This window comes from Thermobia domestica, unplaced genomic scaffold (assembly GCF_964235325.1).
Source record: "Thermobia domestica unplaced genomic scaffold, izTheDome1.hap1.1 HAP1_SCAFFOLD_962, whole genome shotgun sequence".
Classification (NCBI taxonomy): domain Eukaryota; kingdom Metazoa; phylum Arthropoda; class Insecta; order Zygentoma; family Lepismatidae; genus Thermobia; species Thermobia domestica.
Genome location: NW_027656672.1, coordinates 5001 through 27500, shown reverse-complemented (window position 1 = coordinate 27500; position 22500 = coordinate 5001). Strand labels below are relative to the sequence as shown.

At 41.9% G+C, this 22500-nt stretch overlaps 1 non-coding gene across 1 annotated transcript; it reads left to right on the top strand.

The window, feature by feature from the left end:
* The first annotated feature begins 19818 nt into the window (after positions 1 to 19818).
* LOC145677510 (small subunit ribosomal RNA) lies at positions 19819 to 21651 on the top strand. Its single transcript, XR_014129854.1, has one exon. It is a non-coding gene; the product is annotated as a small subunit ribosomal RNA (ribosomal RNA).
* The last annotated feature ends 849 nt before the right edge of the window (positions 21652 to 22500 follow it).

The following is a 22500-nucleotide window of genomic DNA, read 5'->3' as shown; positions in this document are numbered from 1 at the left end:
AGTTGTGTACTTTCCTGATGAGGTATAAATATATATATCTTCTCTTGAGAGTGCAAAAGTGTCTTATGTGGAATGTTCCATTTGCTCATAATTGCCCACTTTTTTTTTCCATTTGCTCATAATTGCCGACTTTACCTTTTCCCACTCGCTCACACTTGCCGATCTTTATTTTTTTTACACATACATAAAAGTGTTAGCAAGGGCAACATGGGTGTCATGATATGCAGGGGCTCCTCTGTATGACGGCAACTAAAGCATCCATCACCGACAAGGTTTACCTTCTCGCTCCCGTTAAACTTAAGCGTGGACGGACTAGTTTACATGACGGTAACTGCGCCCTCCATCACCGCCACAATTTACCGTATGCTTCCTTTTGTTGAATTTCAATAGTTTACAGTTATGTGGTGATTTCTTTTTCTTAATTTGGTTGTTTACGCTCACACTTGTGTACTTTTCAGATGAGGTATATATATATATATATATATATATATATATATATATGTTCTTTTCAGAGCGCGACAAGTGTCTCATGTGGAATGTTCCATATGCTCATAATTGCCGACTTTTTTTTTCATTTGCTCATAATTGCCGACTTCACCTTTTCCCACTCGCTCACACTTGCCGATCTTTACTTCTTTTCACATACTTAAAAGTGTTAGTAAGGGGAACATGGGTCTCATGATAAGCACGGGCTCCTCTATATGACGGCAACTAAGCCATCCATCACCGACATGGTTTACCTTCTCGCTCCCGTTAAACTTAAGCGTGCACGCACTGGTTTAATTGACGGCAACTGCGCCCTCCATCACCGCCACAATTTACCGTATGCTTTCTTTTGTTGAATTTCATTAGTTTACACTTATGTGCTGATTTCTTAATTTGGTTGTTTTCGCTCACAGTTGTGTATTTTCCTGATGAGGTATATAGTGTCTTATGTGGAATGTTCCATATGCTCATAATTGCCGACTTTTTTGTTTTGCTCATAATTGCCGACTTTACCTTTTCCCACTCGCTCACACTTGCCGATCTTTATTTTTTTTTACACATACATAAAAGTGTTAGCAAGGGGAACATGGGTCTCATGATAAGCAGGGGCTCCTCTGTATGACGGCAACTAAAGCATCCATCACCGACAAAGTTTACCTTCTCGCTCCCGTTAAACTTAAGCGTGGACGGATTAGTTTACATGACGGTAACTGCGCCCTCCATCACCGCCATAATTTACCGTATGCTTTCTTTTCTTGATCTTCATTTGCTTTCAGTTATGTGCTGTTCTCTTTTTTTTTTTTTTTTTTTAATTTCCTTACTTTCGCTCACAGTTGTTGTGTAATTTCCAGACGATGTATATATATCCTCTTGAGAGTACAACAAGTGTCTTATCACACTTTTATGTTCTTTTTATTTATTTAATTCTCCCATTTGGAATATTCCATATGCTCATAATTGCTGTTTTTTTTTTTTTTTTTTCATTTGCTCATAATTGCCGACTTTACGTTTTCGCACTCGCTCGCACTTGCTGATCTTGACTTGTTTTCACATACATGAAAGTGTTAGCAAGTGGAACATGGGTCTCACGATAGACAGGGGTTTCTCTATATGACGGCAACTAAGCCATCCATCACCGACATGGTTTACCTTCTCGCTCCCGTTAAACTTAAGCGTGGACGGACTTGTTTACATGACGGTAACTGCGCCCTCCATCACCGCCACAATTTACTGTATGCTTTATTTTGTTGAACTTCATTAGGTTACACTTATGTGGTGATTTCGTTTTAAATTTGGTTGTTTTAGATCACAGTTGTGTGCTTTCTATCGACTCAAATTTCCAGACGATGTGTGTATCTTCTCGTGAGAGTACAACAAAGGTCTTATTTTCTTTTTAATTTTTACCACATATTTTTAAGTATGATAATGGTTTATTTATTTATTTATTTATTTATTTATTTTTGAACTTCACAGCCCTGTATTTCCATTTTGAATTTTTACCTACCTCGTCATTCATTTGCTGTGTTCTTCCCTTAGAAGTATTTAATTTTTATTAAATTATTTATTTATTTAATCTCGTTGAGAAAAATTCGTGTTCACAGAAAGAAATTATTCTTTCACTACCGAGGTGGCACACGCCAACACCGCGTTTTATCGGATTTCTGCCGTTCCTTCCCATATACTTTGCTGTTGCTATAGTGTGCACGAAGTCCCTTGAAATTTTAACCTATCTGCCACGATTATGCACCGGAGCAAAGAGATGCAATAAACCTATCTTTTCTTTCGGGGGGGGGGGGGGGAGTTGGGTTTGTGAGAAAAACCATGGATGAATTTTTATATATATTCCGTGTCACTGCGGTTAAATATATATTCTTTACATATTTCTTTACTTTGCCATGCTTTTCCTTACTTTTCAGTGCTTTGCCATGGTTTGGGTTGAAATTTCACTTTTGTAGTTAGAACAGTTTTGTTAAAAACGTGATTTGCAATAACAACAATTTCAAACATTAGCAAAAAGTAAAAATATTGGAATTTGCATTATTTCTGTATCAGCCACCTCGTGGCTAAGCCGTTAATATATGCGCTTCTGGCGTTAGGGATCCAAGTTTTATTCCGGCAAACAGCCTGGGTCGTTCGCCTCCCGTATTAAGCCAAATTTCAACTTTCTTGCACATATTTATTACTATTATTAGTATTATTATTAAAAATGAAATTAAATGAAATCTTCAAGATTTACGTCCCACAATTATGCTGGGATCAAGGTACACCTCATGTAGAAATTGCACTATTCTGGTTTGAATAGTTTCGTTAAAATAGTGGGAGAACGTAATTTACAAAAAAAAAAAAAAAAAAAAAAAAAAACATGACCACAAGTGTGAGCGAAATGTAAAAGTTTTCCAATTTACTTTCTTACTCTGTTATTGCTCACCCATTAGCACAGAATAGTATCTGGTTAAGTGACATTTATGTTGCTTTACTTCTTACCGCATTTTTTAAACCTTATAAATTGTGACGGCAAGTGTGAGCATTTTGACGGCACGTGTGAGCATTTTGACGGCAACTGTGAGCATGTTGACGGCAACTATGAGCCTTATCTGCGCAAATATGAGAGTACTAATATTATACATATTTCAATGCACAGTGTTTAGGTACAGGTAGGCTGGTAATGTCACTAATCTATCTTTCGTCAAGATAGTGGAAAAACAGAATCTGGGATGACCGTCATTCCGAATGTGAAGGAATAAACAACAGTGTTGTTGTTTGCTCTCTCCCTACATCATTGTTCATTAATTGAAGCTGGAATGGATATTAGTGATTTCTTTTCATTATTTCTATGTTTATCCCCCCCCCCCACACACACACACACTGCTCTAACGATTGTCTTATTTTTACGGTGCATGCCCACACATCTTCATTTCCAATAAACCTCGTTTTAGCCGGAAAATTTTCAACCCTCCGCTACATTTTGAACTGTAATAACTTTTTTAATTATTTATTATTATTATTATTATTATTATTATTATTATTATTTTTATCATTTTTGTAAATGTGAATATAAAAATTCCTAATAACCTACTGCGATATACTGTGTTTGCATATATTCCGTTTAGAAATATTACTATTCTAGTTTTATTGGTTTTTCTATTCGTAGTGGGAAGAAAATGATTTCAATTTCTCATCTATCCTTGCAGGTAGCGTTCAAAGCCCTTGACGGCCAGTGTGGTCTGTGCTTGCAGTAATATTTTCAACCTTCTGCACCAATTTGAAGTATATTTTCCTTCATAAAATTGGAGTTACTACAATTCTTTATATCAATTCCCGTGCACAGTATTTTCATACACTTTCTGTGCAAATTGCACTATTCTGGTTTGAATAATTTCCCAAAAATAGTGTAGAAACGTAATTTCAAACAAGCTTGACCACAAGGGTGAGCGAAATGTAATGGTATTCCAATTTACATTCTCACTCTCTTATAGTTCACCCATTGACGCAGAATAGTATATAGTTAAATAAATTTTATATTGTTTTCCTTTTTATCAATATTTTTCCTCGTCTCACCTTCCACCACAGTATCCACACATCTTTGCGGCAATCGAAACCTGTCTTCGCCGACAAAATTTTAACCCTCCGGTAAAAGAGAAACTGAATTTTCTCTGTTAGTAATTTGTATATACAAACTGTTTGTACGTTGTCGCATGTACTGTGTTTAAGTACGTCTTGTGTAGAACTTTCACTATTCTAGCTTCTACGGTCTCTTTACAATTGAGAAAGAACATGATTTTGTGTTCTCCTCTACACCTGCCGGCTGCGTTCGCAGTTTTCGACGGTCAGTGTGGCCTCTGTTTGCCGTCAAATGTTCAACCTTCTGTAACATTTTAAAGTTTTATATATATATGGCGATACAACAATTCTTTTTATGAACTTCCCTGTAAAGTATGTAGGTTCACGTCTTGCAGAAATTAAATTAATCGGGTACGAATAGTTTTCTTGCAATAGTACAAAAACTTAATTTGGAATAAAAATGACCACAAGTGTGAGCAAAATGTAAAATTCTTCTTATTTACTTTCTTACTCTATTATAGGTCGCCCATTGAAAGAGTAAACTATATGGTGAAATAAAATTTATGTTGTTTTTCTTTTTATCACTATTTTTCTTCTTTTCATTTTCCCTCACAATGTCCGCACATCTTGGCGGACAGCAAAGCCTGTCTTCGCGGACAAAATTTGCGGTGCTGCTTACAAAATGCCTACGTTTGAAAAGATATATCATGTCTCAATTGTACCTGTGAATTAACAACGATATGTTATTCGGTTCATCGACATTCACATTCCAACATATCTGTCATCAGTCACTTAGCTCATCCCTTAAGTACACGCATAAAAGAGGTCCTAATTTTCATGCTCGTTCACACGAATATTCAGTTTATTTCATATTACGGAATTCCATTGAACGCTCCTTTGTAAAAAAAAAAAAAAAAAAAAAAAAAAAAAAAAAAAAAAAACCTCCAGGTTTTGATTCCGCTGACAGCGTTCAATTTCAACTTTAGGCTGGATTTTGAGCTCTCATGGCGATAAGCGGTTAAAGTTTTCCATGGGAGATACGTGTTCAACTTTGGGCATATTGACGGCAACCATGAACCATTATGTTGCCACCTATGAGACTTAAGTCCGCAATTATGAACGAAAAGTCGGCAACTATGAGCGTTTTGACGGCAACTGTGAGCCCTGGGTCGGCAATTATGAACAAAAGTCGGCAACTATGAGCATCATGAAAGCGAGTGTGAGCACTTTGGAAGCACCTGTGAACATTCTGAAGTCAACTGTGAGTATTTTGAAGATAAGCATGAAAAATTATGTTTTCAATTGTGAGCCCTATATTCGCAAATATGAACGAAAAGTCGGCAACTATGAGCGTTTTGACGGCAACTGTGAGCCCTGGGTCGGCAATTATGAACAAAAGTCGGCAACTATGAGCATCGTGAAAGCGAGTGTGAGCACTTTGGAAGCACCTGTGAACATTCTGAAGCCAAATGCGAGTATTTTGAAGATAAACATGAAAAATTATGTTTTCAATTGTGAGCCCTATATTCGCAAATATGAACGAAAAGTCGGCAACTATGAGCATCATGAAAGCGAGTGTGAGCACTTTGGAAGCACCTGTGAACATTCTGAAGTCAACTGTGAGTATTTTGAAGATAAGCATGAAAAATTATGTTTTCAATTGTGAGCCCTATATTCGCAAATATGAACGAAAAGTCGGCAACTATGAGCGTTTTGACGGCAACTGTGAGCCATAGGTCGGCAATTATGAACAAATAGTCGGCAACTATGAGCACTTTATCGGTAAATGTGAGCATGCTGACGGCTTGAGTGAGGAATCTGACGGCAACTGTGAGCCTTTTGACAGCAACCATGAAACATTTAACTTACACTATCAACTGTATATTTCATATTATGAATGAAAGGTCGACAACTATGAGCCTTGTGAGAGCGAGTGTTAGCAATTTCAGGGTTAGTGTGAAAATTGTCAAGGCAACGGAGAGTATTTGGAAGGTAAACATAAACTACAATGTCGGCAACTTTGACCCCAATGTCCGCAATTATGAACGAAAAGTCGGCAACTATGAGCGTTTTGACGGCAAGTGTGAGCACCCTGAAAGTACGTGTGAACATTCTGAAGCCAACTGCTAGTATTTTCAAGATAAACATGAAAAATTATGTATTCAATTGTGAGCTCTATATCCGCAATTATGAACGAAAAGTCGACAACTATGAGCGTTTTGATGGCAACTGTGAGCCTTGGGTCGGCAATTATGAACAAAAAGTCGGCAACTATGAGCATCATGAAAGCGAGTGTGAGCACTTTGGAAGCACGTGTGAACATTGTGAAGCCAACTGCGAGTATTTTGAAGATAAGCATGAAAAATTATGTTTTCAACTATGAGCCCTATATCCGCAAATATGAACGAAAAGTCGGCAACTATGATCGTTTTGACGGCAAGTGTGAGGATTTTGACGGCTAGTGTGAACCTTCTCATGGTAACTGTGAGCTCTATGTCCGCAATTATGAACGAATTGTGGGCAACTATGAGCATTTTGACGGCTTGTGTGAGGATCCTCATGGCAACTTTGAGCATTTTGATCCGATGATTCCTTCCACCTACTTCGATAAAAAAAAAAAAAAAAATGTTTTCGTACATTCTCGGTAGAGATTTCTCTTCTCTAGTTTCACTAGTTTTCTTTCTGTTGAGAAGAAGAAAAAAGAAAAGAAAAAGAAAGAAAATGGAAAGAAAGAAAAAATGAAAGAAAAGAAAAAAAAAAGATATCAAATTATGTACTCTCACGGGCGGTGTTCACGTTAAGCGTGGGCTCTGTTTGCCGTCAAATTTTCAAATTTCTACAACAATTTAGAGTATCTTTTCTTGTAGAAAAGTGCAGATACAATAATTCCTTACACGTACTCGAACGCATAATATCCAGGTACACTTGTTGTAGAAATTGCACTTCTCAGTTTTGAATAGTTTCCTTATAGTAGTGCAAAAGCTTAGTTTCGAATAAAAATGACCTCAAGTGTGAGCGAAATATAAATTTACTCTAATTTACTTTCATGCTCTATTATTGTTCACCCATTGAAAGAGTAAAGTATATGATTAAATAAAATTTATGTTATTATTATTATTTTTTTTCGCTTATCACTATTTTTCTTCTTTCCACTTTTCCGCACAATGTCAACACATCTTCGTGCACAGCTACACCTCTCTTAGTCGAAAACTTTTCAAACCTTCGGTAAAAGACAAACAAAAGTTTAGTTTGGTTAGCTTGTGGCTTCGCCCACAAAGCCCCTCCTTTTGAAGGTATTTCGCCCTTGCACCTCTTATTCTCACAATTCTAGGGAATTTCAAGTTTACTTTACTATTTCAACTAATTAAAAGATAAGATTTTGGATCCCAAGAAAACGCCTATTTAAATAGCGTGGGGATTTCTTCATCCTCCTTTAGACCCCTTAAACATTAAAAATATTCACTTTTGGCAATTTTGCTGTAGCTTAGTCTGGAAAGCCTACAATTATGCTAAATTTCATCATTGCAATCCTACCACAATTAACCGAACATTTTGGCGTGCAGAAGACGTCCCATATAAATGACATGAGAAAGACTTTTCAATTCCCCATAAAACCACTCTAAAGTTGAAAATTTTTACTTTGTACTGATTTACTTAGGTAACGCTAATGAAAACGTACAAGAATACCGAATTTCTCGTTTGTGTTCCAATTACAAGTAACTAAACTTTGAGATTACAAGTCTAAATAAAGGCCCATTTAAATAACATGGGGAATTTCTTCATTTCCTCTTTAGACCTCTTAAAAGTTAAAAATATTCACTTTTGACAATTTTCCTGTTGGTTAGTCCCGACAATCTACAATCATGTCGAAATTAGTTATTGTAGCCCTACAGGAAGTGCCCAATAATTTTGGGATGTCAAAGGTGTTTCATAGAAATAACATGGGAAATTTTTTGAGTTCCGCATAAAACCACGCTAAACTTGGAAATATATATCCAACTAGGTAAGACTTAGGAAAACGTACAAGTATACGGAATTTCAAAGTTTTATTAAAAGTACCTAAAATTTCAGATTATAGGTCCGCAAAACCGTCCATTTAAATAACATGGGAAATATCTTCATCGCCCCTTTAGACCAACTAAACATTCGAAATATTCACTTTAGGAAATTTTCCTGTGACTTACTCCCGAAAGGCTACAGTTTCGTCAAATATGGCCATTATAACTCTACAGGAAGTGCCTCATAATTTGCGGGTGTGAAAGGCGTCGTATACGTAAAGCCTTCGTTGCTTTTTTTTTTTCTTACCACATTTAGTAATTTTATAAATTTTGAGGACATGTAAAAGAATTTTGACGGCAAGTGTGAGCAGTTTGACGGCTAGTGTTACAACGATAAAATACAATTCGCTGTAGCCTTGGTTCCTTATTTTCTTATAATACATACGAGCCACATCAAAATAACAATGTTTCCATTACGTGGTTTCTCTCCATTTATATATATATATATATATATATATATATGTATTATTTATCTGATTGCCTGCCAACTAGATATTGAAAACCTTATTATTTTATGACATATGAATATCTTTTTTTTTTGTATATTTGATAATTCTATATTTTTAACTAACTTCTTCTTCGAAATTAACCTATGTTAGTACATATAAAGAAATACTCATTGCCCAAGTACCGCTGTAGCGTGAACCATCTGACGGCAAGTGTGAGCCCATGTCCAAAATTATGAACGAAAAGTCGGCAACTATGAGCGTGTTCACGGCAACTGTGAGGCCTTGGCCGGCAATTATGAACAAAAAGTCGGCAACTATGAGCATCATGAGAACTAGTGTGAGCACTTTGAAAGCACGTGTGAACATTCTGAAGCAAACTGCGAGTATTTTCAAGATAAGCATGAAGAATTATGTTTTCAATTGTGAGCCCCATAACTGCAATTATCAACAAAAAGTCGGCAACTATGAACGAAAAGTCGGCAACTATGAGCAGCGTGAAAGCCAGTGTGAGCACCTTGAAAGCACATGTGAACTTTCTGGAGCAAACTGCGAGTATTTTCAAGATAAGCATGAAGAATTATGTTTTCAATTGTGAGCCCCATATCCGCAATTATGAACGAAAACTAGGCAACTATGAGCGTTTTGAATGCAACTGTGAGGCCTTGGTCGGCAATTATGAACGAATGGTCGGCAACTATGAGCACTTTTTTTTTTTTAATGTGAACATTCTGACGGCTTGCGTGAGGAATCTGACGGAAACTGTGAGGCTTTCGACAACAACCATGAACCATTTAACTTACACTATCAGCAGTATGTTAGATATTATGAATGAAAAGTCGGCAACTATGAGCATCGTGGAAACGAGTGTGAGCATTTTGAAAGTACGTGTGAAGATTCTGAAGGCAACTGTAAGTATTTTGAAGATGGGCACGAACGAATATGTAGGCAAATATGAGCCCTTTGTCCGCAATTATGAACGAAAAGTCGGCAACTATGAACGTTTTGACGGCAACTGTGAGGCCTTGGTCGGCAATTATGAACGAATAGTCGGCAACTATGAGCACTTTTTTTTTAATGTGAGAATTCTCACGTTTTGCGTGAGCATTGTGACAGAAACTGTGAGGCTTTTGACACCAACCGTGAACCATTTAAGTTACACTATCAGCAGTATGTTAGATATTATGAATGAAAAGTCGGCAACTATGAGCATCGTGGAAGCGAGTGTGAGCATTTTTAAAGTACGCGTGAACATTCTGAAGGCAGCTGTGTGTATTCTGAGGATGAGCATGAAACATTATGTAGGAAACTATGAGCCCTTTGTCCGCAATTATGAACAAAAAGTCGGCAACTATGAGCGTTTTGACGGCAACTGTGAGGCGTTGGTCGGCAATTATAAACATGTAGTCGGCAACTATGAGCGTTTTGACAGCAACTGTGAGGCCTTGGTCGGCAATTATGAACGAATGGTCGGCAACTATGAGCACATTTTTTTTTTCTAATGTGAGGATTATCACGGCTTGTCTGAAGAATCTGGCCGCAACTGTGAGACTTTTCACAGCAACTGTGAACCATTTAACTTACACTATCAGCATTATGAATGAAAAGTCGGCAACTAAGAGCATTGTGTAAGAGAGTGTGAGCATTTTGAAACTACGTGTGAACATTCTGAAGGCAACTGTGAGTATTTTTAGGATGAGCACGAATCAGTATGTGGGCAACTATGAGCCCTTTGTCCGCAATTATGAACGAAATGTCGGCAACTATGAGCGTTTTGACGGCAACTGTGAGGAGTTGGTCGGCAATTATGAGCAAATAGTCGGCAACTATGAGCACTTTTTTTTTTTTTGAATGTGAGCATTCTGACGGCTTGTGTCAAGAATCTGACCGCAACTATGAGACTTTTGACAGCAACCATCAACCATGTAACTTACACTATCAGCATTATGAATAAAAAGTCGGCAACTATGACCATCGTGGGAGCGAGTGTGAGCTTTTTGAAAGTACGTGTGAACATTCTGAAGGCAACTGTGAGTATTTTGAAGATAAGCACGAAACATTATGTAGGCAACTATGAGCCCTTTGTACGCAATTATGAACGAAAAGTCGGCAACTATGAGCGTTTTGACGGCAACTGTGAGGAGTTGGTCGGCAATTATGAGCAAATAGTCGGCAACTATGAGCACTTTTTTTTTTTGAATGTGAGCATTCTGACGGCTTGTGTCAAGAATCTGACCGCAACTATGAGACTTTTCACAGCAACTGTGAACCATTTAACTTACACTATCAGCATTATGAATGAAAAGTCGGCAACTAAGAGCATTGTGTAAGAGAGTGTGAGCATTTTGAAACTACGTGTGAACATTCTGAAGGCAACTGTGAGTATTTTTAGGATGAGCACGAATCAGTATGTGGGCAACTATGAGCCCTTTGTCCGCAATTATGAACGAAAAGTCGGCAACTATGAGCGTTTTGACGGCAACTGTGAGGCCTTGGTCGGCAATTATGAACGAATAGTCGGCAACTATGAGCACTTTTTTTTTAATGTGAGAATTCTTACGTTTTGCGTGAGCATTGTGACAGAAATTGTGAGGCTTCTGACACCAACCATGAACCACTTAAGTTACACAATCAGCAGTATGTTAGATATTATGAATGAAAAGTCGGCAACTATGAGCATCGTGGAAGCGAATGTGAGCATTTTGAAACTACGTGTGAACATTCTGAAGGCAACTATGAGTATTTTGAAAATGAGCTGGAACCATTAAGTAGGCAACTATGAGCCCTTTGTACGCAATTATGAAGGAAAAGTCGGCAACTATGAACGTTTTGACGGCAACTGTGAGGCCTTGGTCGGCAATTATGAACGAAAAGTCGGCAACTATGAGCGTTTTGACGGCAACTGTGAGGCTTTGGTCGGCAATTATGAACGAATAGTCGGCAACTATGAGCGTTTTGACGGCAACTGTGAGGCCTTGGTCGGCAATTATGAACGAATGGTCGGCAACTATGAGCGTTTTGACGGCAACTGTGAGGCCTTGGTCGGCAATTATGAACGAAAAGTCGCCAACTATGAGCGTTTTGATGGCAACTGTGAGGCCTTGGTCGGCAATTATGAACGAATGGTCGGCAACTATGAGCACTTTTTTTCTTAATGTGAGCATTCTGACGGCTTATGCAAATAATGTGACGGGAACTGTGAGCCTTTTGATAGCAACCATGATCCATTTAACTTACACTATCAGCAGTATGTTAGATATTATGAATGAAAAGTCGGCAACTATGAGCATCGTGGAAGCGAATGTGAGCATTTTGAAACTACGTGTGAACATTCTGAAGGCAACTATGAGTATTTTGAAGATGAGCTGGGACCATTAAGTAGGCAACTATGAGCCCTTTGTACGCAATTATGAACGAAAAGTCGGCAACTATGAGCGTTTTGACGGCAACAGTGAGAAGTTGGTCGGCAATTATGAGCAAATAGTCGGCAACTATGAGCCCTTTTTTTTTTTTTTTTTTGAATGTGAGCATTCTGACGGCTTGTGTCAAGAATCTGACCGCAACTATGAGACTTTTGACAGCAACCATCAACCATGTAACTTACACTATCAGCATTATGAATAAAAAGTCGGCAACTATGACCATCGTGGGAGCGAGTGTGAGCTTTTTGAAAGTACGTGTGAACATTCTGAAGGCAACTGTGAGTATTTTGAAGATAAGCACGAAACATTATGTAGGCAACTATGAGCCCTTTGTACGCAATTATGAACGAAAAGTCGGCAACTATGAGCGTTTTGACGGCAACTGTGAGGAGTTGGTCGGCAATTATGAGCAAATAGTCGGCAACTATGAGCACTTTTTTTTTTTTGAATGTGAGCATTCTGACGGCTTGTGTCAAGAATCTGACCGCAACTATGAGACTTTTGACAGCAACCATCAACCATTTAACTTACACTATCAGCAATATGTTAGATATTATGAATGAAAAGTCAGCAACTATGAGCATCATGGAAGCGAGTGTGCGCATTTTGAAATTACGTTTGAACATTCTGAAGGCAACTGTGAGTATTTTGAAGATGAGCACGAACCATTATGTAGGCAACTATGAGCCCTTTGTACGCAATTATGAACAAAAAGTCGGCAACTATGAGCGTTTTGACGGCAACTGTGAGGCCTTGGTCGGCAATTATGAACGAATGGTCGGCAACTATGAGCACTTTTTTTCTTAATGTGAGCATTCTGACGGCTTGTGCAAATAATGTGACGGGAACTGTGAGCCTTTTGATAGCAACCATGATCCATTTAACTTACACTATCAGCAGTATGTTAGATATTATGAATGAAAAGTCGGCAACTATGAGCATCGTGGAAGCGAATGTGAGCATTTTGAAACTACGTGTGAACATTCTGAAGGCAACTATGAGTATTTTGAAGATGAGCTGGAACCATTAAGTAGGCAACTGTGAGCCCTTTGTACGCAATTATGAAGGAAAAGTCGGCAACTATGAACGTTTTGACGGCAACTGTGAGGCCTTGGTCGGCAATTATGAACGAATAGTCGGCAACTATGAACGTTTTGACGGCAACTGTGAGGCTTTCGTCGGCAATTATGAACGAAAAGTCGGCAACTATGAGCGTTTTGACGGCAACTGTGAGGCTTTGGTCGGCAATTATGAACGAATAGTCGGCAACTATGAGCGTTTTGACGGCAACTGTGAGGCCTTGGTCGGCAATTATGAACGAATGGTCGGCAACTATGAGCGTTTTGACGGCAACTGTGAGGCCTTGGTCGGCAATTATGAACGAAAAGTCGCCAACTATGAGCGTTTTGATGGCAACTGTGAGGCCTTGGTCGGCAATTATGAACGAATGGTCGGCAACTATGAGCACTTTTTTTCTTAATGTGAGCATTCTGACGGCTTGTGCAAATAATGTGACGGGAACTGTGAGCCTTTTGATAGCAACCATGATCCATTTAACTTACACTATCAGCAGTATGTTAGATATTATGAATGAAAAGTCGGCAACTATGAGCATCGTGGAAGCGAATGTGAGCATTTTGAAACTACGTGTGAACATTCTGAAGGCAACTATGAGTATTTTGAAGATGAGCTGGAACCATTAATTAGGCAACTATGAGCCCTTTGTACGAAATTATGAAGGAAAAGTCGGCAACTATGAACGTTTTGACGGCAACTGTGAGGCCTTCGTCGGCAATTATGAACGAAAAATCGGCAACTATGAGCGTTTTGACGGCAACTGTGAGGCCTTGGTCGGCAACTATGAGCACTCTTTTTTTAAAATTTGAGCATTATGACGGCTTGTGTGAAAAATCTGACCGCAACTGTGAGACTTTTGACAGCAACCATGAACCATTTAACTTACATTATCAGTATTATGAATTAAAAGTCGGCAACTATGAGCATCGTGTAAGCGAGTGTGAGCATTTTGAAAGTACGTGTGAACATTCTGAAGGCAACTGTGATTATTTTGAAGATGAGCACGAACGAGTATGTGATTAACTATGAGCCCATTGTCCGCAATTATCAACGAAAAGTCGGCAACTATGAGCGTTTTGACGGCAACTGTGAGGCCTATGTCCGCAATTATGAACAAATAGTCGGCAACTATGAGCGCTTTGACGGCAAGTGTGAGCATTGTGACGCCTTTTGTGACGATTCTGACGGCAACTGTGAGCCATTAGTCGGGAACTATAAACTTTTATGTCGGGGACTATGAATGAAAAGTCGGCAACTATGAGCGTTTTGACGGCAACTGTGAGGCATTGGTCGGCAATTATGAGCGAGTAGTCGGCAACTATGAGCGTTTTGACGGCAACTGTGAGGCCTTAGTCGGCAATTATGAACGAATAGTCGGCAACTGTGAGGCCTTGGTCGGCAATTATGAACGAATGGTCGCCAACTATGAGCACTTTTTTTCTTAATGTGAGCATTCTGACGGCTTGTGCAAATAATGTGACGGCAACTGTGAGCCTTTTGATAGCAACCATGAACCATTTAACTTACACTATCAGGAGTATGTTAGATATTATGAATGAAAAGTCGGCAACTATGAGCATCGTGGAAGCGAATGTGAGCATTTTGAAACTACGTGTGAACATTCTGAAGGCAATTATGAGTATTTTGAAGATGAGCTGGAACCATTAAGTAGGCAACTATGAGCCCTTTGTACGCAATTATGAACGAAAAGTCGGCAACTATGAGCGTTTTGACGGCAACTGTGAGGCATTGGTCGGCAATTATGAACGAATAGTCGGCAACTATGAACGTTTCGACGGCAATTGTGAGGCCTTGGTCGGCAATTATGAACGAAAAGTCGGCAACTATGAGCGTTTTGACGGCAACTGTGAGGCCTTGGTCGGCAACTATGAGCACTTTTTTTTTAATGTGAGCATTATGACGGCTTTTGTGAAAAATCTGACCGCAACTGTGAAACTTTTGAGAGCAACCATGAACCCTTTAACTTACATTATCAGCATTATGAATTAAAAGTCGGCAACTATGAGCATCGTGTAAGCGAGTGTGAGCATTTTGAAATTACGTGTGAACAGTCTGAAGGCAACTGTGTTTATTTTGAAGATGAGCACGAACCAGTATGTGATTAACTATGAGCCCATTGTCCGGAATTATCAACGAAAATTCGGCAACTATGAGCGTTTTGACGGCAACTGTGAGGCCTATGTCCGCAATTATGAACACATAGTCGGCAACTATGAGCGCTTTGACGGCAAGTGTGAGCATTGTGACGCCTTTTGTGACGATTCTGACGGCAACTGTGAGCCATTAGTCGGGAACTATAAACTTTTATGTCGGGGACTATGAATGAAAAGTCGGCAACTATGAGCACTCTGACGGCAAGTGTGAGCAATTTGACGTCTACTGTGAGGATTCTGACGGCAACTGTGAGCTATTTGAGTGGAACTATTAAGCATTGTGTGTGCAACTTTGAACGCTCTGAGGGGTTTCCTGAACATGTTGACAGCATGTATGAACCACATTTCGGGAACAGTGGGCAATCTGACGGGAACTGTGAACATTGTTGTTGGCGACTTTTCACCCAGCATAACGTTAGAATATGACGGCAACCGTGGCTTCGTTTGCCGTCATTTTTGACATTCTGTGATTTTTCGTGACTGGTGTGCAATCGAGAGGAATCGCTACATTATAGGGATTAGGGTACAGAAGCAGCCCCGTTTACACTTTGTTAAGTCCTGGCTTGAAATTGTTCTATGAGGTTGTAATTAACATGAGTTTGACCTAATTCATGTTTTTGGATTGTTCTTTACATTAATTTTGTAACCCGAGCGCGAAAAGCAGCCCTTTTCGTAGAGAACTTTTTACCCAGCATAACCTTTGAGTATGGCGGCAACTGTGGCTTCGTTTGCCGTCATTTTTGAGATTCCGTGATTTTCGTGACTGGTGTCCGATCGAGAGGAATCTCATCACTATAGGAGGTATGGTAGTGGGCAATCCTGCTATATACTTAGGTTAGGTTAGGCTGGCTTATACTTTCAATTTGTTCCCAGAAGTTAGGAGAGTGTAAAAGTTGTTAAGTTTTGAGTGTCGTATTCTGTAACGGTTTATATATATACTGGATGTCAAATCACGTTTTCCCACCCTTGCGTGGGATGTATACGGCAACCGTGGCTGCATTCGCCGTCATGGTCAAAACGAGGCTGCGCAACGCCGGCAATTTCAAGACAGGTGTAGTATCGAGAGGAATCTCTACACTATAGGAGGTAGGGTAGTGAACAAGCCTTCTATATAAACATTCCCTTTAAATTGTTCACGGAGGTTGGAGAGACCGCTAATGGTATTGCTTTCTAAATGAGGCTTACTTTTTTCTCTCCGCGGCCTAGTCTGTCGAGAAATCTTGACTTCTGGCCACAGACAGAAAGCTAGTCTTCGCAGGAGGCGGAAATGGCTAAATTGGGAAGGGAAGCCACAGGCTGGTTGGTTTCTTTATGGGAGTCTAAACGCACTATCGCTGTTGATGTTGGTTAATTTTGAAGGCGGACTAATATCGGCGGATGGTAGTGTAGGCTCAAAAGGAATTTTATCAGCCGCAGGCAAGAACCCTGGGATGCTATTCACGGGCGTCCTAGCCGGTCAAGGTGTAGAGGAGGTTGCAAACCCTGTTGCTGCCTGGGAGGAATGCTTCATAGAAATGTGCGTCCATGGGCGGACCTATGAAAGGGCATGCAGTGCGGGTTTGCCAGCACGCCTAATGTTGTCCAAAGACTTCCTCGTATTTTGACAAAGAATGTCAGAAACCTTGGTCGGACGGCTGTTTCTAAGAGGGCACGTGGCGATGGGGAATGTGTGAGGTAGGCTCTCATACGGAAGTACCTGTCGTTTACGGGAAGGAGACAATCCTTCTTAACCCGAGGCCTAGCCTGTCGATCACGCCTTCGGGCAATTGACTTCTGGCCGATGCCGCTTTGTGCGGTTGCTGAATGCGAAGAATACTTGAACGGAAGCTACTGTCACACCCAGAGGACACGAGTAAGACTTATATCACTGGAGCAGGAGCCTAAATGTGCTTTTGTGGGTAGCCATACGGCCAGTTCTAACGTGTGCGAGGCCCCACGAGAGTAGGCTTATTCTGGTGGATGAGAAGTCTTTTAATATTTGCTCTGTCGGGTGAACGGAAGCCACAGTCATCCGTAGGACACGAGTAGACTTATTTCACTGGAGCAGGAGTCTAAATGTGCTTTTGTGGGCAACCTTACGGCCAGTTCTAACGGGAGCCAGGCCCCACAAGAGTAGGCTTATTCCGGTGGAGAAGGAGTCTTTAAAATTTGCTGTGTCGGGTGAACGGCTATATTTGAACGGAAGCCACAGTCATCCGTAGGACACGAGTAGACTTATTTCACTGGAGCAGGAGTCTAAATGTGCTTTTGTGGGCAACCTTACGGCCAGTTCTAACGGGAGCCAGGCCCCACAAGAGTAGGCTTATTCCGGTGGAGAAGGAGTCTTTAAAATTTGCTGTGTCGGGTGAACGGCTATATTTGAACGGAAGCCACAGTCATCCGTAGGACACGAGTAGACTTATTTCACTGGAGCAGGAGTCTAAATGTGCTTTTGTGGGCAACCTTACGGCCAGTTCTAACGGGAGCCAGGCCCCACAAGAGTAGGCTTATTCCGGTGGAGAAGGAGTCTTTAAAATTTGCTGTGTCGGGTGAACGGCTATATTTGAACGGAAGCCATAGTCATCCGTAGGACACGAGTAGACTTATTTCACTGGAGCAGGAGTCTAAATGTGCTTTTGTGGGCAACCTTACGGCCAGTTCTAACGGGAGCCAGGCCCCACAAGAGTAGGCTTATTCCGGTGGAGAAGGAGTCTTTAAAATTTGCTGTGTCGGGTGAACGGCTATATTTGAACGGAAGCCACAGTCATCCGTAGGACACGAGTAGACTTATTTCACTGGAGCAGGAGTCTAAATGTGCTTTTGTGGGCAACCTTACGGCCAGTTCTAACGGGAGCCAGGCCCCACAAGAGTAGGCTTATTCCGGTGGAGAAGGAGTCTTTAAAATTTGCTGTGTCGGGTGAACGGCTATATTTGAACGGAAGCCATAGTCATCCGTAGGACACGAGTAGACTTATTTCACTGGAGCAGGAGTCTAAATGTGCTTTTGTGGGCAACCTTACGGCCAGTTCTAACGGGAGCCAGGCCCCACAAGAGTAGGCTTATTCCGGTGGAGAAGGAGTCTTTAAAATTTGCTGTGTCGGGTGACCGGCCATGAAACCTTTGTGAGGACTTGTCTCCTCGTTTCCACAGCATTTCCGCGCCTGTAAGTTGCGGAAGGTAGCATGCTATGCTTGAAGAACTGTCATCCGTTTAAGGACAGGAGTAGACTAATTCCATTGAGGCAGGAGTCTAATATGCTTTTGTGCACAGCCATACGGCCAGTCCTAACGGGAGCAAGGCTCGCAAAAGTAGGCTTTATTTCAATGGACCAGAAGTCTTTAATATTGCTCTGTCGGGATTGTCAGTTCAAACGGGAGCAGTTTCTGCACGCTACAAACCGCTGACGAGATCTTTCTCGTGTCAATGTGATTCCCTAGCCTGGGCCGGCGCAAGGCTGGCTGGCGAACAAGGTAATTGGGCCTCTGAGTTTTGTACACACGAGTGGTCTTAGGATCCTTCGGGCTCAACAGGGATTGTTGGAGAAAGTCTCTAGCCTGGGCCGGCGCAAGGCTGGCTGGCGAACAAGGTAATTGGGCCTCTGAGTCTTTATTCCCAGTTTCCTTAGTTCCCGGGTTAGGTTCACCTGTTAAATCGGAGGAGTCCGATTTATGTGTAAAGATAATGCCAGAGTGAAGGGAGCCAGATTTCACTTGAAGGAGCAAGAGCCAGTGTGGTTAAGAAGTGAGCCGTTTTGTACTCTTAAGGAGGGATGCCGATTGACTTTGAACGGGCTGTCCTCGCTTTAGAGTTTGGGCCAGTTGACGGGAGCTTACTTGTCCTTCTTGAGAATGAGGCCAGATAGCATGTCCTTTCTAGCTTACAAAGGCTTATGCGGAGCATTGTTTTTTGTAAGTGACTTTTTATTCTCCATGTGGCATTTAAGTACCGATTTTCCTTAAGTTAAGGACGGTATAGACTCATCGCCAGTTTGAGCGTGTATCACTTGTCGAACGGAAGCCACTGTCATCCAAGGACACTAGTAGACTTATATTTCACTGGAGCAGGAGTCTAAATGTGCTTTTGTGGGTACCCTTACGGCCAGTTCTAACGGGAGCCAGGCCCCACAAAAGTAGGCTTATTCCGGTGGAAAAAGGAGTCTTTAAAATTTGCTGTGTCGGGTGAACGGCTATATGTAAACGGAAGCCACAGTCATCCGTAGGACATGAGTAGACTTATTTCGCTGGAGGAGGAGTCTAAATGTGCTTTTGTGGGTACCCTTACGGCCAGTTCTAACGGGAGCCAGGCCCCACAAAGGTAGGCTTATTCTGGCGGAAGAGGAGTCTTTAAAATTGCTCTGTCGGATGTACCGGCAACGTGTGGAAGGAAGCTGTTGTAACCCAAGGATACAAGTAGGCTTGTTCCATTGGATTGGGAGTCTAATATGCTCTTGGCGGCTGTCACACGGCCAGTATTAACGGGAGCTAGTCACCGCAAGAGTAGGCTTATTCCAGCGGAACAGAAGTCTAAAATGCTTGGTCGGGTGTAGCTTTCCTATCCTTTGTTAGAACGCTGTGTTGGTTGTGTCCAACACTTTCCGGCTTTTTAGTCGGTCAATTCCCTGGTTGATCCTGCCAGTAGTCATATGCTTGTCTCAAAGATTAAGCCATGCATGTCTCAGTGCAAGCCAAAACAAGGTGAAACCGCGAATGGCTCATTAAATCAGTTATGGTTCCTTAGATCGTACCTATCCTACTTGGATAACTGTGGTAATTCTAGAGCTAATACATGCAACTAGAATCCCGCCCAGCAATGGAAGGGATGCTTTTATTAGATTAAAACCAATCGGTCGGTTCGTCCGTCCGAAACCTTGGTGACTCTGAATAACTTTGGGCTGATCGCACGGTCTCTGTACCGGCGACGCATCTTTCAAATGTCTGCCTTATCAACTGTCGATGGTAGGTTCTGCGCCTACCATGGTTGTTACGGGTAACGGGGAATCAGGGTTCGATTCCGGAGAGGGAGCCTGAGAAACGGCTACCACATCCAAGGAAGGCAGCAGGCGCGCAAATTACCCACTCCCGGCACGGGGAGGTAGTGACGAAAAATAACGATACGGGACTCATCCGAGGCCCCGTAATCGGAATGAATACACTTTAAATCCTTTAATGAGAATCTATCGGAGGGCAAGTCTGGTGCCAGCCGCCGCGGTAATTCCAGCTCCGATAGCGTATATTAAAGTTGTTGCGGTTAAAAAGCTCGTAGTTGGATCTGGGTCTCGGACGATCGGTTCGCCGCCCGGCGTTTAACTGATCGTTCCGGACGTCCTGCCGGTTTTTCCTTTCTCGGTGCTCTTCATTGAGTGTCTTGATTGGCCGGCACGTTTACTTTGAACAAATTAGAGTGCTCAAAGCAGGCCGTGTCGCCTGAATGTTCGGTGCATGGAATAATGGAATAGGACCTCGGTTCTATTTTGTTGGTTTTCGGAACTCGAGGTAATGATTAATAGGGACAGACGGGGGCATTAGTATTGCGACGTTAGAGGTGAAATTCTTGGATCGTCGCAAGACTAACCGATGCGAAAGCATTTGCCAAGAATGTTTTCATTAATCAAGAACGAAAGTTAGAGGTTCGAAGGCGATCAGATACCGCCCTAGTTCTAACCATAAACGATGCCAGCCAGCAATCCGCCGAAGTTCCTCCAATGACTCGGCGGGCGGCTTCCGGGAAACCAAAGCTTTTGGGTTCCGGGGGAAGTATGGTTGCAAAGCTGAAACTTAAAGGAATTGACGGAAGGGCACCACCAGGAGTGGGGCCTGCGGCTTAATTTGACTCAACACGGGAAACCTCACCAGGCCCGGACACTGGAAGGATTGACAGATTGAGAGCTCTTTCTTGATTCAGTGGGTGGTGGTGCATGGCCGTTCTTAGTTGGTGGAGCGATTTGTCTGGTTAATTCCGATAACGAACGAGACTCTAGCCTGCTAACTAGGCGTTGGAATCTTTCCTTCCAACGTTCATGTCTTCTTAGAGGGACAGGCTGCCTCTAGCAGCACGAGATTGAGCAATAACAGGTCTGTGATGCCCTTAGATGTTCTGGGCCGCACGCGCGCCACACTGAAGGAATCAACGTGTCTTCCCTGACCGAAAGGTCCGGGTAACCCGCTGAACCTCCTTCGTGCTAGGGATTGGGGCTTGCAATTATGTCCCATAAACGAGGAATTCCCAGTAAGCGCAAGTCATAAGCTTGCGTTGATTACGTCCCTGCCCTTTGTACACACCGCCCGTCGCTACTACCGATTGAATGATTTAGTGAGGCCTTCGGACTGATACCCGGCACCTCCGTCTTGCGGTGGTACCGACGTGTCGGAAAGATGGCCAAACTTGATCATTTAGAGGAAGTAAAAGTCGTAACAAGGTTTCCGTATGTGAACCTGCGGAAGGATCATTATCAATTCATCACCACTGCGGTGGTTGATGTCAAAAGTTTCTTATTAGTGTGTCGTATCAGTTAGATTGACACCGTTGAACGGGAGCCACTGATCTTGACAGGCGAAGGAGAGAAAGGTGAGCCGTGTCTTCCCTTTAGTTGGGAAGCGAGCAGCAAGAACGGGAGCCACTGTCATCGGCGAGGGTAGCGTAGGCTACCTGTTGACACAGGCCGTGTGTCATCAAAGGATTGGAGTAGACTTATTTCGGTGGAAAAGAAGTCTTGAAAAGACTCCAAGAGAGTAAGACTTATTCCATCGGAGCAGGAGTCTTAAATGCTCAGTCAGATGACATGATAAACCAGTTCCGACGTCCAAGGGCTCAAGTAAGCTTATTCCGTTTGAAAAGAAGTCTTGAAAAGACTCCAAGAGAGTAAGACTTATTCCATCGGAGCAGGAGCGTTTAAAATGCTTGTGTCGGATGTCGAGTGCTGGGGTAGAACGGAAGCTTGTCCTCCAAGGACTCGAGTAGGCTGTGACTGCTTTGTGGGAGAAGTCTTGAAAAGGCTCCGAGGAGCAAGGCTTACACGTTAGTAGCACAAGAAGCCTTTAATACGCTCGGGTCGGGCGACTAGAGCTAGAATTCGCTGCTTTGTAGGCCAGTATCCTTTTCTGTTCAAGATGGCCTTCAATGAAAAACTGGTAGCCATGATTTTTGGCTACAAACTCATGGGCAGCCTAAGATTATTCCTTGTGATGCAGGGAAAGGCTTTCGAATGAACACGCCCAGCTTTGTGGTGAGTGACCGCAGCTGACGGGGCCAAACAGGAGGCAGGGCGGCCCCCGATGCGGTTTGTTTACCGAACTTTAAT